The following is a 17365-nucleotide window of genomic DNA, read 5'->3' on the forward strand; positions in this document are numbered from 1 at the left end:
TTACCTGCATATCACTGGGAGGCTGGTAGCAGAGCGGGCAAATGCTTCTATAAATCTCAGTAAAGCACACATAGGCCTCTTCTGAAAACGAGAGACAGTGGCCGGGTACAAGCAGGCTCAAAAGGTCCCTCCTAAATAAAAGAGCATTAGTTCTGCTGAGTGAATAGTCGTATATATAAAAGTAAAAACTGGGCTAACAGCTATTTCCTTTTAGATACTTGATATGGTGGCAGGTTTGTGTGTGTGTGTATAAAATGAGATATCAATCATTAGGAACACCTTCCTAATATTGAGATGCATCACCCAGCCATTTTGCCCTCAGAACAGCCTCAATGTGTCAGGGCATAGACTCTACAAGGTGTCGAAAGCGTTCCACAGGGATGCTGGCCCATGTTGACTCCAATACTTCCCACAGTTGTGTCAAATTGGCTGGAAGTCCTTTGGGTGGTTGACCATTCTTGATACACATGGGAAACTGTTGAGTTTGAAAAACCCAGCAGCATTGCAGTTCTTCACAAAAACCAGTGCGCCTGGCACCTACTACCATACCTCATTCAAAGGCACTTAAATATTTTGTCTTGCCCATTCACCCTCTGAATGGCACAAACAATACATCTTTCAATTATCTCAAGGCTTTAAAAAATCCTCCTTTAACCTGTCTCCTCACCTTCATTTACAAGGATTGAAGTGGATTTAACAAGTGACATCAATAAGGGATCATAACTTTCAACTGGATTCACCTGGTCAGTCTATGTCATGGAAGGCTTAATGTTTTGTGTACTGTGTGTGTGTGTGTGTGTGTTTATTTATTCTACTGAAAGGTTTAAGGTAGAGCGCTTTTCCTTTCCACGTTGAATAAAAAACAACACCAAATTGATTTAAAACTCACATAAAAAGCCCACTTGAATAGGCAGTTATGGGATACATTAGATTTTCTTTAGAGGGTAGATCACCTTTAAAAATTGCAGATAGATTGTGGCTTCCATCAATGTAATTGTCTGCATAATTTCCAATCACCCATATATTTTGTAGGGAAATACAGTAGCAGTCAAAAGTTTGGACACACCTACTCATTCAATGGTTTTTATTTATATTTACTATTTTCTACATTGTAGAATAATAGTGAAGACATCAAAACTATTAAATAACACGGTGGGAACCACACATGGAGAGATCTTCTACTATTAAGGCCTGATTCACTCAGTCTCCTCTGAAGTTGATGTTGAGATTTGTGAAGCATTTATTTGCAATATCTGAGGCTGGTAACTCTAATGAACTTATCCTCTGTAGCAGAGGTAACTCTGGGTCTTCCTTTCCTGTGGCGGTCCTCATGAGAGCCAGTGTCATCATAGCGGTTTTTGTGACTGCACTTGAAGACACTTCCAAAGTTCTTGACATTTTTCACATTGGAAAACATTCATGTCTTAAGGTAATGTTGGACTGTCGTTTCTCTTTGCTTATTTGAGCGGTTCTTGCCATAATATGGACTTGGTCTTTTACCAAATAGGGCTATCTTCTGTATACCAACCCTACCTTGTCTCAACACAACTGATTGGCTCAAACGCTTTAAGAAGGAAATCAATTCCACAAATTAGGCACACCTTTTAATTTAAATACATTCCAGGTGGCTACCTCATGAAGCTGGTTGAGAGAATGCCAAGAGTGTGCAAAGCCGTCAAGGCAAAGGGTGGCTACTTTGATGAATCTAAAATATATTTTATTTTGTTTAACACTTTTTGGTTACTACACGATTCCATGTGTTATTTAATTTTGATGTCTTCACTATTATTATACAAATGTGAAAAATTGTAAAAATAAAGAAAAACCATGAGTAAGTTTGTCAACTTTTGACTGGTACTGTATATTTTTTTAAATAAATGTTCCTTCATTATTTTTGCTTAACCCTACCACCTCTCACCTAATTGGAGTACACTAATGGACAACACTTAGGCTTCTATTTCGAGCTTATATATTTTACAGACACAGCATATTTTAAAATAATTATCTTTTGTTTGTTTTCAGTCCCATCCTTCTGCTTCACACACCCTTCCCGTCGATCTCTGAACACCATCCAGTTTTGATATATATTTACCATATATTTTTCAAGTGTGCTGGGATATTTCATAAAAGTTCTTAACATTTCTATTCTCATAGACTCTACATATTGTAAATTAAAGATCTTTGCTAAGAGTGTTATTATATTCTATTGGTTGCAAGAATTTTGAATGATCATTTACATTGAAAAACCCTACATTTTGACTATAGCGTTGTTTTGTGAATCAGTTCATAAACCATGTGCCATGGAATCAGTACATAGAAAATGTATTTGTATGGCACCACTGCCATTTTTTGGGGTCCTGAAATGAAACTGTTATACTTTTTTAATTCTCAATTTTCTTTAACCAATTCTGGTCTTTAACGCAGGGCCGACTGACAAGTTCCTTCCTTTCTCCCCCTTCCACTTGCCTCTTCCATTTGTGAGGTAATGTTGAATAGAGCAGACATTTCCAAATATTTTTTTAGCTGCAATGTGTGACATAATTCCAACAGTCCTATTAATGATATTTGCAAAGATACCGTTTACACATTTTTTCAAACATTTTTTAAAATCAATTACTATATTTTAGTTTAACCATAATATTTTTTGGAATATTTGTTCTGTTCTTTCTTGTGGATTAAACTGAAATTGCAACCAGAGAGAGAATAAAGTAGACGGCACGGGTCAAAATGTAGATTTATGACCCTGTGTCCATGATGACATGTACATGTCCAAATATGGGCCTCCGGAAAGGCCATCCTGTTCCTGTGGTCACGTGTTAGAGGGTGTGTTATTTTATATCTATATTGCATCCTTTGAAGTTGTCATGCTGATTGATCTCTAGGGACCTGGTTGGACTGGGGGGGGGGGGTTCTGTGTTTGAACTTTTGAAAGTGTATGGCCCCAAACCCCCCCAGTTCTATTGCCCTTATGGTTGCAATCTATGAAGCAGGAATGTGTGTGTGTGTTAGAAACAAGGTCCCTTGGCATTGTGTCCATTTCAAGCTTTCAACAAAAATTAAACAGCCATCTAAATAATGTTTCTCAGCCTAGTTTCCTATTTAGTTCTCTTTATATGTACATGCACAGAGCTTCCAGATGGCTCCAGCCTATGGATTTTCAGTGCATGTACACCTGGGGAGATTAGAACCCCAAAGAAAAGATCCTAAAGGTAATTTCAGATTCAGGTTTATCATGACAGCCTCTTTATGAAAGGCCTTTACTTATGGCTAAACAGCTTCTACACAGCTTATTAATTAATGCTGTGGGATAAAATTAGGTGTTTCTAGGAGGGCTTAAACAAATCTACAGTGAAACAAACATGTACACTTTACACACATATTTATTGACTTTTAAAAAGACCACAGTAACATGACAGAATTTGTGCAAATGCGACAAAATCTGCTAGTGGATATAAAATGTACAACAGTAGTATTCTGTAAAAAGCAATACGTGTTAAAAATGTGGCACAGGCAATCAAGACAGCCTCTTTATGAAAGGCCTTTACTTATGGCTAAACAGTTTTCTACACATCTTATTAATTAATGATGTGGGCATACCCAGGATTTACATGCAGGACGGTTGATCTACACATGGAGGGAAAACGTACGGAGTTGATGGAGCGGGCAAGCGTCTTTTCGATGGTGAAATCAAAACGGATAATGGTCAGGGCTAACCAGCCCCTTTATCTGTAAGAAATAGTAAACATTTTGAATTATAACGTGTTAAAATATATGTACTAAATATTTTGAATTAAATCACTGGTTTTAAAAAGGTATCTCACGCTTTAACGATAGGCGAAGCGATAATTTCATATTTCGGTTTAGGGGGTTATTAACTTTATGGAAAACAATATTCACACTATGTGGATTATAAACATGTACATACATAGAGAGCCAACACATCAAGATCTGACAGGTAACCTGCAATACGTGTTAAATATGTTTTACATACATCCACGACTGAATGGTTTCACAAACTCCCTTTAAAGGTTTTGTAAGAAAGTTGTAACAGGCCTCATTCAACAGTCTAGAGATGAACCTAGAGACACCAAAACATCAACGTTTAGAGCAGCTTGGAGATTATTACCCATGTCAGTGGGGAGCAAAGAGCGGATTTACCCAACTCTGTACACACTCCGACACAGGGTATGATAACTCTGACGCGTACGTCTAATGATTATTGTAGATGTTTACAACTGAGGGAGTTGACAGTAGGTCAATGAGATGTATAAAGGTAAATTGACATAACGGACCTCAAAGACCAACAGCCTACTTTATAATATAGAATGCAGGGGTGTGTACTGAACATGTAACCATTATAAAACAAAATGGTCTACGGTCAAATGCATCTATAGTTTTTAATTAAGTGGTCGCTGCATTCATTTAGATTATTTCAACATAGTCTAGATCAGTCCACCGGTTGCATATAAATTTTTTAGTATCTCAATATTGTGTTATATGTTGGTAGGTCTAATAAACAAATATATTGTATACATTGTATACATATTATTTTGTCAGATATTCAAGCCGTTGATACAGTTGTGTACTCTATCGCCCGCCCTGCTGATCGTGCTCTCTGAACTACATTAAGCTTTCATTATTTTGCATCAAATATTTATGGACCTTAAATTATTATAGAATACACAATATCTCACCCTTTAATGACAGGAACATGTCCTTTCCATCCATCACCATGGTCTGTCACGAAGAAATGTAATGTCTGAAAAAAACATGTATTATTTTATAGTCTTTCCTACAATGGTATGTTATAAAGTTTGTAATAATGTACAACTGTAGGCCTCCAATGTTTTTACATAAAAACACTAACGATGCATGTTTAAATAGTAGTACAATTTGGTAATTAATTCTAACATGTCTTTAAAAAGTTTGTACTATATATTTTGGAATTAAATCAATGGTTTTAAAACAGTATCTCACCCTTTAACGGTGGGAAAATGTCCTTTCCAGCCATCACCCCGGTCTGTCGCGAACAAAAAAAGACAGGGAAAATCAGGGTGTGTGAGTGAGTGTGCGTGTGACGGAGCAGCAGGAGTGTGTGTGCGTTTCAAAAACAAAAGGGGGCGTTTGTGTGTGTATGTGTTCAACAGGGCCCAACCATGTAGCCCCATTCTATCTGTAGAGAATCGTTTGAAACCAATGTTTGCACTATCATGCATACGGCATGTCCAGATATCTGCCGACCCCCCCGGGGTTAAACATTGATATCTCTAATCAGCGCCCGGTGCCCCCCACCCCGGTTGTAGACAGAATGTCTCGACATCCCCTCCTGTTTGAATTCACCGCCAAATATACAGGGTGTTGCATACATGATATCTCCCGAAAAAAATGCCACCACGGCCCTGTAAACTCATTCCGTACTTTCGCTAGTTAGGGACAGAACGTGGGGCATATACTTTAACACTATGTTACCACAGCTTTAGCGCAAACCCACAGGCCCGAATATTTAGCTGCCAGGACAGATTCAAAAAGAGATGTGAATAAGTGAATCCCTCCTAATGGATATTTCTGAAGGCTACTGGACATAAGTGATTGGGAAGCGATCATTTTTCGGCGTAAGTCCAAATAATCAGCAAACTTTAAACGACACTTTTTATGGATATCTTTAAGAAATGGCTTTCTTCTTGCCACTCTTCCATAAAGGCCAGATTTGTGCAATATACGACTGATTGTTGTCCTATGGACAGAGTCTCCCACCTCAGCTGTAGATCTCTGCAGTTCATCCAGAGTGATCATGGGCCTCTTGGCTGCATCTCTGATCAGTCTTCTCCTTGTATGAGCTGAAAGTTTAGAGGGACGGCCAGGTCTTGGTAGATTTGCAGTGGTCTGATACTCCTTCCATTTCAATATTATCGCTTGCACAGTGCTCCTTGGGATGTTTAATGCTTGGGAAATCTTTTTGTATCCAAATCCGGCTTTAAACTTCTTCACAACAGTATCTCGGACCTGCCTGGTGTGTTCCTTGTTCTTCATGATGCTCTCTGCGCTTTTAACGGACCTCTGAGACTATCACAGTGCAGGTGCATTTATACGGAGACTTGATTACACACAGGTGGATTGTATTTATCATCATTAGTCATTTAGGTCAACATTGGATCATTCAGAGATCCTCACTGAACTTCTGGAGAGAGTTTGCTGCACTGAAAGTAAAGGTGCTGAATAATTTTGCACGCCCAATTTTTCAGTTTTTGATTTGTTAAAAAAGTTTGAAATATCCAATAAATGTCGTTCCACTTCATGATTGTGTCCCACTTGTTGTTGATTCTTCACAAAAAAATATAGTTTTATATCTTTATGTTTGAAGCCTGAAATGTGGCAAAAGGTCGCAAAGTTCAAGGGGGCCGAATACTTTTGCAAGGCACTGTATTTGAAATTTTATGTATCTAACATATTTTTATATTTAATAACCTATTTTGTATGTATTATTTTCTTTCAGACTCCTACCAGGCGAAAAAAACGGCACAGAAGGCCACATACATCTAGAGCTGGGGGATTCCGGCTCACCGAATATTCCCAATGAAACACCCAAAGCGGGGGTATATCCCTGTTTTTTAATGACATTTCAGAGGTTGACGACCGGTTATTCTGTGATGCGGCCAACCTTCTTGACACCGACAATTCTATGGCGTCAACATCCGGATCTGAAATAGAACAAGCAAGGTTTTTTCACAGTCTTTTTAATTCTAGCTATTTACATGTATATTTTAAAAAATGAAGACTATTTATACAATGAAACAAGGTTTTTTAATAGAACAAGCAAGGTTTTTTCACAGTATTTTTAATTCTAGGTATTTACATGTATGTTTTTTTTTAATTAAGACTATTTATACAATTAAACAAGGTTTTTTATTCACACTGTTTGTAAACAATATCTTCTGCCCTCTTAGGGTCAACATGACCCGCTTATTGATTAGAAAGTATGATTAGAAACCAAGGCCATCTATATTCAATCTGTGATTAGAAACGATAATTAGAAGCTATGACAAAACTATGAAGACAGGGCGGTGTGTGCGTGAATGATGACCTATTATTTAAGTGTGGAATATATTCTCTCTCTCTCTCAGGCATATATATTTGATACAATTACCCACTTTAAAAACTGTTGCTGCAATATCACTTCTCAATGTGTGTACATTTCAAGCTTTCAACAACAATAAACCAACCAGCTCAATAATGTTTCTCAGACTAACACACTGTTGAGTTTACCTATTTAGTAAAGAAACAACCATTAAGACAAAACACAAAAAGTTGTCATTCTATACGGAAAAGAGGTACATTTTGATTGATCAAGAATTCCCAATAGGTATGTGTCACGCCCTGAACATAGTTTTGCTTTGTATGTTTATAGGTTTTGTTTGGTCAGGGGGTGATCTGAGTGGGCATTCTATGCTGTATGTCTAGTTTGTCTGTTTCTGTGTTTGGCCTGATATGGTTCTCAATCAGAGGCCGGTGTTAGTCGTTGTCTCTGATTGGGAACCATATTTAGCCTGTTTTGTCATTGTTGGGTGATTCTCTATGTTAGTTGCTTGTGTCAGCACATTTGGTATATAGCGTCACGGTCGTTGTTCATTTATTGTCTTGTTCAGTTTACTTCGTGTTGTCGCGCTTTGGTCCGCTTCTTACGACGATCATGACAGCTTGATCTGATCCTCAACCCTATTACGACAGCATATAATGCACAGTCATATGCAAAACCATAAAACTCTGACAAGAAAACAATGAAAACCTTAACACGACTACACGCATTGCCATTATTTTAGTTAACAAGCACCCATGGTTGAATTTGGTACTTTTTCTTTGTACATGCACCAAGCCTCCAAGGGGCTGACAACCGTATTCCCAGCTTGGAGATTATTACCCATGTAAGGGGAGCAAAGTAAAACTAAATGCATGCTCTTCAACCAATCGCTACATGCACCTACCCGCCCGTACAACATCACTACTCTGGACGGTTCTGACTTAGAATATGTGGACAACTACAAATACCTAGGTGTCTGGTTAGACTGTAAACTCTCCTTCCAGACTCACATCAAACATCTCCAATCTAAAGTTAAATCTAGAATTGGCTTTCTATTTCTCAACAAAGCATCCTTCATTCATGCTGCCAAACATACCCTTGTAAAACTGACCATCCTACCGATCCTCGACTTTGGCGATGTCATTTACAAGATAGCCTCCAATACCCTACTCAATAAATTGGATGCAGTCTATGACAGTGCCATCCGTTTTGTCAGCAAAGCCCCATATACTACCCACCACTGCGACCTGTACGCTCTCGTTGGCTGGCCCTCGCTTCATACTCGTCGCCAAACCCACTGGCTCCAGGTCATCTACAAGACCCTGCTAGGTAAAGTCCCCCCTTATCTCAGCTCACTGGTCACCATAGCAGCTCCAGCAGGTATATCTTGCTGGTCACCATAGCAGCACGCGCTCCAGCAGGTACAGTGGGGCAAAAAAAGTATTTAGTCAGCCACCAATTGTGCAAGTTCTCCCACTTAAAAAGGTGAGTGAGGCCTGTAATTTTCATCATAGGTACACTTCAACTATGACAGACAAATGAGAAAAAAATCCAGAAAATCACATTGTAGGATTTTTAATGAATTTATTTGCAAATTATGGTGGAAAATAAGTATTTGGTCTCCTACAAACAAGCAGGATTTCTGGCTCTCACAGACCTTTAAGAGGCTCCTCTGTCCTCCACCTGTATTAATGGCACCTGTTTGAACTTGTTATCAGTATAAAAGACACCTGTCCACAACCTCAGTAAAATGAGTCCTATATCGACAGAACCTGAAAGGCTGCACAGCAAGGAAGAAGCCACTGCTCCAAAACCGACATAAAAAAGCCAGACTAGTTTGCAACTGCACATGGTGACAAAGATAGTTATTTATGGAGAAATGTTCTCTGGTCTGATGAAACAAAAATAGAACTGTTTGACCATCGTAGAACTGATATTGTAGAACTGATAACCATCGTTATGTTTGGAGGAAAACGGGGGAGGCTGGCAACCATCCCAACCGTGAAGCACAGGAGTGGCAGCATCATGTTGTGGGGGGTGCTTTGCTGCAGGAGGGACTGGTGCACTTCACAAAATAGATGGCATCATGAAGAGGGAAAATTATGTGGATATTTTGAAGCAACATCTCAAAACATCAGTCAGGAAGTTGAAGCTTGGTTGCAAATGTGTCTTCCAAACGGACAATGACCCCAAGCATACTTTCAAAGTTGTGGCAAATTGGCTTAAGGACAACACAGTCAAGGTATTGGAGTGGCCATCACAAAGCCCTGACCTCAATCCCATAGAAAATGTGTAGGCAGAACTTAAAAAGCATGTGCGAGCAAGGAGGCCTAAAAACCTGACTCAGTTACATCAGCTCTGTCAGGAAGAATGGGCCAAAAGTCACCCAACTTATTGTGGAAAGCTTGTGGAAGGCTACCCTAAATGTTTGACCCTAGTTCAACAATTTAAAGGCAATGCTATGAAATACTAATTGAGTGCATGTAAACTTCTGACCCACTGGGAATGTGATGAAAGAAATAAAAGCTGAAATAAATCATTCTCTCTACTCTTATCCTGACATTTCACATTCTTAAAATAAAGTAGTGATCCTAACTGACCTAAAACAGGGATTTTTTACTTGGATTAAATGTCAGGAATTGTGAAAAACTGAGTTTAAATGTAGTTGGCTAAGGTGTATATAAACTGTAAATGTAAAATGAGAAGGTCAAGAGAGGGAGAATAACATATTTGGGGATTGACCAGTAACGACAGCATTACAAGAACACATGCTACCTATCTTTTTCACCCGTTTCTAATATAATTTTGCTTGTCTTATTGAGGTAAGGTTTGTGACTGTACATGTCCCATCATTGCCTGGAATCATATATTTTTTCAATTACCAAGCATTCTTGGAGGCGTCTTTGTTTTAATGCCCTAATCAGTCAATCTCTCTGTGTCCTGCTCTCCTCTCCTTTACTATCCTCTCTTCTTTCCTACCTTCTCTCCCCACTTCACATTTTCTCTATCTTTCCTATTGTCTTCCTTTCTCTCTGTTGTCCTCTCTCTCCGTCAGGCTCGGATACGAGTTAGGGCCGCTACGCCACTGATCCACCAGTTTGCTCATTATAATAAAATAATGGGCCGTGGGTATACACCACAAAGCCAAGGGTTGGGGAGTAACCGATTTATATGTAATCCGTGACATGTTAACGGACTATAAAAAACTGTAACCCTTTTCCAGCAAAAATATTGTACTCAGATTACAGATACTTTCAAATAAAATTATTACTTCTAGGATTACTTTTAAATTCAGAAAGGATGTTTATGAAAAAACTGTCACAACATTGTTTTCTCAATGACATTCAAATCAGCATTGAAAAAGGCGTAGGTTTACGTTTTTTCTACCAGAGTGAGTCTGACCACATGTCAAAGACGACTGAAATCAAATGTGTTTGATGAATGGCAGGAAAAGAGCAGGATAGGTTTTTGTAGGCTACAGTACAAGCTACTGTATGTATTCCAATGGTGTGACTGCTGTCGACATCCAAAGATTATCCAACGTGAATAAATGCTTGGACGTAAGGACGACAGCAGTGGTGTAGCCTACAAGTGATACAGATATCACTTATTATTGTTGTCTAAATCAAATCAAAATTGTATTGGTCACATACACATATTTAGCTGATTTTATTGCAGGTGTAGTGACATACTTGTGTTCCTAGCTCCAACAGTGCAGTAGTATCTAAAAAACAATTCACAACAATACACACACATCAAAAGTACAATAATTGAATTAAGAAATATATCAATATTGAGCAATGTCGGAGTGGCATTGAATAAATACAGTGGAATAGAATACGGTATATACATATGAGATGAGTAATGCAGTATGCAAACATTATTAAAAAATGACTAATGTTCCATTATTATAGTGGCAAGTGATTCCAAGTCTATGTATATAGGACAGCAGCCTCTAAGGTGCATGATTGCGTAACAGGGTGGAAGCCGGCTAGTGATGGCTATTTAACAGTCTGATGGCCTCCAGATAACTGTTTTTCAGTCTTTCGGTCCCAGCTTTGATGCACCTGTACTGACCTCACCTTCTGAATGATAGCAGGGTGAACAGGTCGTGGCTCAGATTGTTATTGTCCTTGGATGATATTTTTGGCATTCCTGTGACATTGGGTGCTGTAGTTGTCCTGGAGGGCAGGTGTGCTCCCTCTGCCACTTCCTGAAGTCCACAATCAGATTGATCTACATAGCGCATTGATGTGAATGTCACGTTCTGACCTTTATTTCCTTTGTTTTGTATTTATTTAGTATGGTCAGGGCGTGAGTTGGGTGGGCAGTCTATGTTTGTTTTTCTATGTTTTGGGGCATTTCTATGTTTCGGCCTAGTATGGTTCTCAATCAGAGGCAGGTGTCATTAGTTGTCTCTGATTGAGAATCATACTTAGGTAGCCTGGGTTGCACTGTTTGTTTGTGGGTGATTGTCTATGTTGTAGCTTCACGGTCGTCATTTGTTTATTGTTTTGTATGCAGTGTCAGTACTTTCTTTATTAAAGATTTACCATGGACACTTACGACGCCGCATTTTGGTCCGACTCTCCTTTTCGCCTCTCCTCTTCGGAAGAAGAGGAGGAACACCGTGACAGAATCACCCACCAACCAAGGACCAAGCGGCGTGGTAAACAGCAGCGACGACAGCAGCAGCAACAACAGCAAAAACAGCGGCAAGCATCACAGGACTCCTGGACATGGGAGGAGATTCTAGACGGGAAAGGACCCTGGGCACAGGCTGGGGAATATCGCCGCCCCAAAGCAGAGCTGGAGGCAGCGATATGAGGAGGCAGCACGGCAGTGCGACAGGTACGAGAGGCAGCCCCCAATTTTTTTTGGGGGGGGGGCAGACGAGGTGTGGTAGTAAGCCAGGTAGCAGACCTGAGCTCACTCCTCGTGCTTATTATAAGCAGCGCATTACTGGTCAGGCACCGTGTTATGCGGTTAAGCGCATGGTGTCGCCAGTGCGTGCCCATAGCCCGGTGCGCTATAGGGCAGCCCCCCGAAAGTGCCGTGAGAGTGTGGGCATCGAGCCAGGGCGTATGGTGCCTGCTCAGCGGGTCTGGTCGCCGGTACACAGTTTTGGTACACCGTGACAGTGAATCACACTGCTGCTCTCTCATTTGGCTATTTTGGCCTTATGGATTGTGGTTGTTGTAAATGGCTGTTCACAAATGTTTGTGTATTTTAATCCTATATATATGGTTGAGGCAACACGGCAGTGCTCAGCCAGTGAAAAATTTGCTTTTGCAACAGCTGCATAGTGCGGATTCGTGCCTATGGAATAAAAGTTTGATGAAGTTCCTCCCATCTAAACTTGTATTGTGCTCCATAATGTCAAAAGCAAGTTCAATTTAAGAAGAGCATGAGTAGGGCTTTTAGTGCTCAATGTAATTCGTGATGATAAAAAAGTGTTTCAATAGGCCAAACGGACACATGCTCAAACTCGCCCACTTTGATAGACTTCAACAGCTGTAAATTATTGAAATACCAAAGTGTCACCAACAAAAACATAAACAATATGCCTATAACAAATGCAGCACATGGCATACATTTTGCACATGCAAATAGCACTTTTCGGAAGGGCTCAAAGCATGACATTCCATGAGAGCATTTATTTTTCATCTTGAAGCAATGAGCCCAAATCAGTCCTCTATGACAAAATAAACAACAGAGTAGGCTAATAAATCCTTAGTTTTTGGGATATGCTCATGTAAAACAATGTCTGATCGATATTTCCAAATTATATTCTTGAAGATCAATGGGTATTCAATTAAATGGAATGACTGACAATCTGACAGATTTAGTAGTAGAAAACAAATGGGTTTGAAGAAGCCTATACATAACCAACCCATAAAGTAAAATGCAAATCCATTAATGGCCAGCTATGCATTGATTTATCCTGCAATAGATATTATTGAATTGGTAATATAAATGTGTCTTCTGATGCCTCTTAAGAGAAATCAAAAAAATAAATCCGACTACGTAACTTTTGGATTAACCAAACTCAGTAACGTTACTGATTACAATTAGTAACTGTAACAGATTATATTTAGAAAGTAACCTACCCAACCCTGACAAAACCCCATGTTCTTACCAAAACCTGCCTGCCTGCTGCCTGTTTGTCCACCGTTTCTTCCTGTATCTCTCTCTCTTTAAGTCTCTTTGATTATTTCTTTCAGACTACGTTTTTGCAACTCACATGGGGGACAAAAATCGTACTTTTTGGAGAAATGTCCTCTGGTCTGATGAAACAAAAACAGAAATGTTTGGCCATAATGACCATCGTTATGTTTGGAGGAAAAAGGGGGAGGCTTGCAAGCCAAAGAACACCATCCCAACCGTGAAGCACGGGAGTGTCAGCATCATGTTGTGGGGGGTGCTTTGCTGCAGGAGGGACTGGTGCACTTCACAAAATAGATGGCATCATGAAGTGGGAAAATTATGTGGATATTTTGAAGCAACATCTCAAAACATCAGTCAGGAAGTTAAAGCTTGGTTGCAAATGGGTCTTCCATATGAACAATGACCCCAAGCATACTTCCAAAGTTGTGGCAAAATGGCTTAAGGACAACAAAGTCATGGTATTGGAGTGGTCATCAAAGCCCTGACCTCAACCCTATAGAACATTTGTGGGCAGAACTTAAAAAGCATGTGCAAGCAATGAGGCCTACAAACCTGACTGAGGTTATAGGCTCAACCACTTGGGAACCAGGCCCAACCACTAGGAAGCCAGGCCCAGCCAAACAGAATGAGTTTTTCCGCACAAAAGGGCTTTATTACAGACAGAAATACTCCTCAGCACCCTCCCTCAGATGATCCCCCAGATGAAGAAGCTGGATGTCGAGGTCCTGGGCTGGCATGGTCACACCACATGCACGTACTACTCTTCTGTTTTTTTTTCTCATTTCATATACACCACAGGACATGAATGCAGCATTCAGCTCTTAAGTCTGGCCGTGGCAATGGACTCACTCTTTATACAGTCTCTGGAGATAAATTACCCCATGGCCTCCACAAAGGAACAAGAGATTGAACCCTTTATGGAGCTGGGCCTGCACCAATTCTATGGAGAAGTTACATGAACACATATTCATACGCAGTCACACACACAAACACTTTCATGTGGTACGTCCTGAAGATGGTTCATAGAGCCCATTCCCTTGCAGGTCACATACTGTACATACAGAGGCTTTAGCACTCAATGCTAAAAATCCTCCAATGATTTGACTCTGGGGCTCTCTGAGCTAACAGCTAATGTGAGAGACTCATAGAATATGACATTACTGACTCCCTCCAATTGTAGTGATAAACCAAAGCTGACATAAGTTCACCCAATGGAGCCTTAACCAGAGACATCACTACATCTCCATCCATATAGATCTAGCTCTACAATATCTTCAGATATGACTCACATATTAACCAAGTTCACTCATCACTTTCATAGACTCTCCATAGGCAAAGATACACCATTTCATTTATTTGAAACAAGATTCGTCGACCATTGTCTGTTTGACAATTGCCAGATGAGTGAATGTCTATTATTTTGGTATATTTACCAAACATTGATTTATGTTACGTCAAGTCAGGATTAGCGCAAGCTAGATATGCAATATTTTAAAGTATTTGGTATGCAGTATTTAGTATAATTATCTGAAAGGGATCAAATTGACAATATAAACCATTTCAATACATCGAAATACTCTAAATCCACAATGACCACAATATCCCTATTCAAGAGCAGCACAAATGTATAATGTTATGTCATTGTGCTTTACTGGGTTCATTCAATTTATCAATGCCAAGTTGTTCTATTTTGATTTAGGAGCAACATTTACAGTGGTGTTTGTGGATTGAGGGTGCTTGGCTTTCATGGCATTCTTTCCCTGCTTTCAAAGCCATGGGAATCAATGCAGGTTTTGAAAAGCTTGAGGGTGAAGTGTATAATTATGAAATCAGAGGGAAAATTGTTTGTGGATGTCTGGAAGCTGCTGGTTCTGCCTGACAGACTGGCTAGCACTTGGCAGACTTGCTCACACCACATCAGTGTTAGAGATCTGATCCCCAGCTCTGCTTTGCTCTGCTCTGCAGACAAACCAATACACCCTCAGGGATATAGACTTGGTCCCAAGGAGGGAGTGAAAAAAGAGTGGTGCATACCAATGTTGTGTATGTCTGCGTGTGTGCAAGGAGACAGATGGTGTGTGAGTAGAACCATCTCTAGCCACCTCGTTATGTCAGTGACTGACATAACAAGATAAAAAACGTTTGAAATGGCACGTTGTGTATTCTGCTATCTCTCAACGGTAAGTTTCTTTTTATGAATGTTTTAGTAGGTGGCCAACTATCGCCACCGGGGCCCTAAGTGCAGGACGTAGTCTGGCTATAGGCAGAGTTGGCACTGTTTGTGTGTGTGTGTAAGAGAGAGGACATCATGCTATTTTCAAGGTTTGGCTACCTCTGGAATTCTGTTATAGGTCTAACCAATCTGTCCCTACATTGCGTGACAGTGTTCATGCAATTTTAGGAAAATGCAAACCATTACGTAACAAAAAACGAAGCTCTTTCCATGCTTACTAACAATAGGTCTTATGAAAGATGGATATCTCAACTCACCGCGATTCAGAACAGCAGACAAAGTTAAACTCAGCGTCTCCCATTATCTTGCTGAATCAGCGGATATGCCCATAGAACTGCCAAAACGTTCATCGGTGTGAATGAGTTATGAATTGGACGAGACCCACAAAACTCCACAACATCCGATGAGCAATAGAAGGAAAACGATTCGACAAGTCGGGCTGCGCTGCGCCTTAGCAATCCTTCCTATCGCTCCGGCCCACTGAGGAAGTTCGGTAGAAAAAAGCTTCCTGGAAGCAGAGTTTTTGACCTTTCCGGGGATAATTACTAAATTAAAGTATCCACGGAGAGAGCGGGCGCAATTCCGCTTGGTGGGGGAATGCGTGCGCGCCTCGGGTTAGAAACACCAGTGGGCGACTGGCAGGAAGGCAACTACGGAGGAATGCAGGTGGGTATTGCTTCACCGGATGTTTAAGTATCTCTGGCCAGTGGTTAAATATTATTTTATAAAGTCCACGCCAGCACCGGGCTCTGCTTGACCCGCCTACTCCGCAGCGCTGTCAGAGAAAGGGAGAGCCACATTTCAATAGGTGAAACAGCAGACACGGTCTTTTTTAGCTCTCCTCTCTCCCTTTTACCCCCTTTCTCACCCAGTCACATGTTTAAAACACAAGTAACCCTCTGTAATAGATACGAAAGGAGGATATACTTAAGACCGTCACCGTTGACGTGGCGCGAATGGTAACAAGCGCTTTGGAGACAGCGGCTCCCTTATCACAATGAAATAGCCCACAGCTATGGATTCCTAAATGTATTGTCTGAGGATATTTAAGTCTTTATTTTCTCATGACGTTTTAAATATATTATTCATTTTCCTGATGTGATCTCTTTCAGGAGGGGCAGATGAATAGGCGACATTTGAGGAATAAGCGAATGTATCTCACCAAAATAAATACCTGTAGGCTAAAGCACACTGTCTGTGAGCCAGCCGTTAGTTTAGTCTTCATACCTGTCTTAGTGTCATACTTAGCTCTATCTGTCTGAGCAGGGGATGGGAGCTGAGGACGGTTCAGTGACTGCTTCTCTTCTCCCTTGTCTTCAGCTCCCATATGTCTGTGCATAATCCATGCATCACATCACTGCAAAGGCAGCTAACAGCATCAACTGAGACTCCAGACAATGAATGAATGCTGGCATTTAACAGTGAATATGAAGGAATACATCAACACACATGCATCAGCATTTCAGTTAGAAGTGATCATATGCAACTGCATCCTCTCTAAATTAAGGTTCTAACCTAATCTTAGAGACCTGAGTTTAAGAACCTAAACTCATCTGCATCCTATCCCTTGGTCCATATATATTATTTCCATTGTGTGCAATATTGTGCCAACCACGATCAACATGAACCTTGTTGGAATAATTAACATACCAACGCTCAGTTGGTAGAGCAAGGTGCTTGCACCGCCAGGGTTGTGGGTTCGATTCCCAGGGCCACCCAAATGTAATATGTATGCAAGCATGACTAAGTCATTTTGGATAAAAGCATCTGCTAAATGGCTTACATTATTATAGTAAGGTCTCCATCTCCACCCAATATGGTCAACTTTGGTGTCTTCAATTGAAGACAGAAAGAAAGTGTGTTTGTAGTGTATTGGAACAAGTAGACCT

General features: G+C 40.3%; 1 protein-coding gene across 1 annotated transcript in view; it reads right to left on the bottom strand.

The window, feature by feature from the left end:
• Positions 1 to 16248, bottom strand: part of LOC109898051 (BMP/retinoic acid-inducible neural-specific protein 3) — a 70181-nt gene extending 53933 nt beyond the window's left edge. Inside the window, exon 1 of the mRNA XM_031833549.1 lies at positions 15734 to 16248. The gene's annotated coding sequence lies outside the window, so the exon portion shown is untranslated. The remainder of the gene's footprint in view (positions 1 to 15733) is intronic.
• Between the last annotated feature and the right edge of the window lie 1117 nt (positions 16249 to 17365).

Source organism: Oncorhynchus kisutch, linkage group LG10 (genome assembly GCF_002021735.2).
Source record: "Oncorhynchus kisutch isolate 150728-3 linkage group LG10, Okis_V2, whole genome shotgun sequence".
Classification (NCBI taxonomy): domain Eukaryota; kingdom Metazoa; phylum Chordata; class Actinopteri; order Salmoniformes; family Salmonidae; genus Oncorhynchus; species Oncorhynchus kisutch.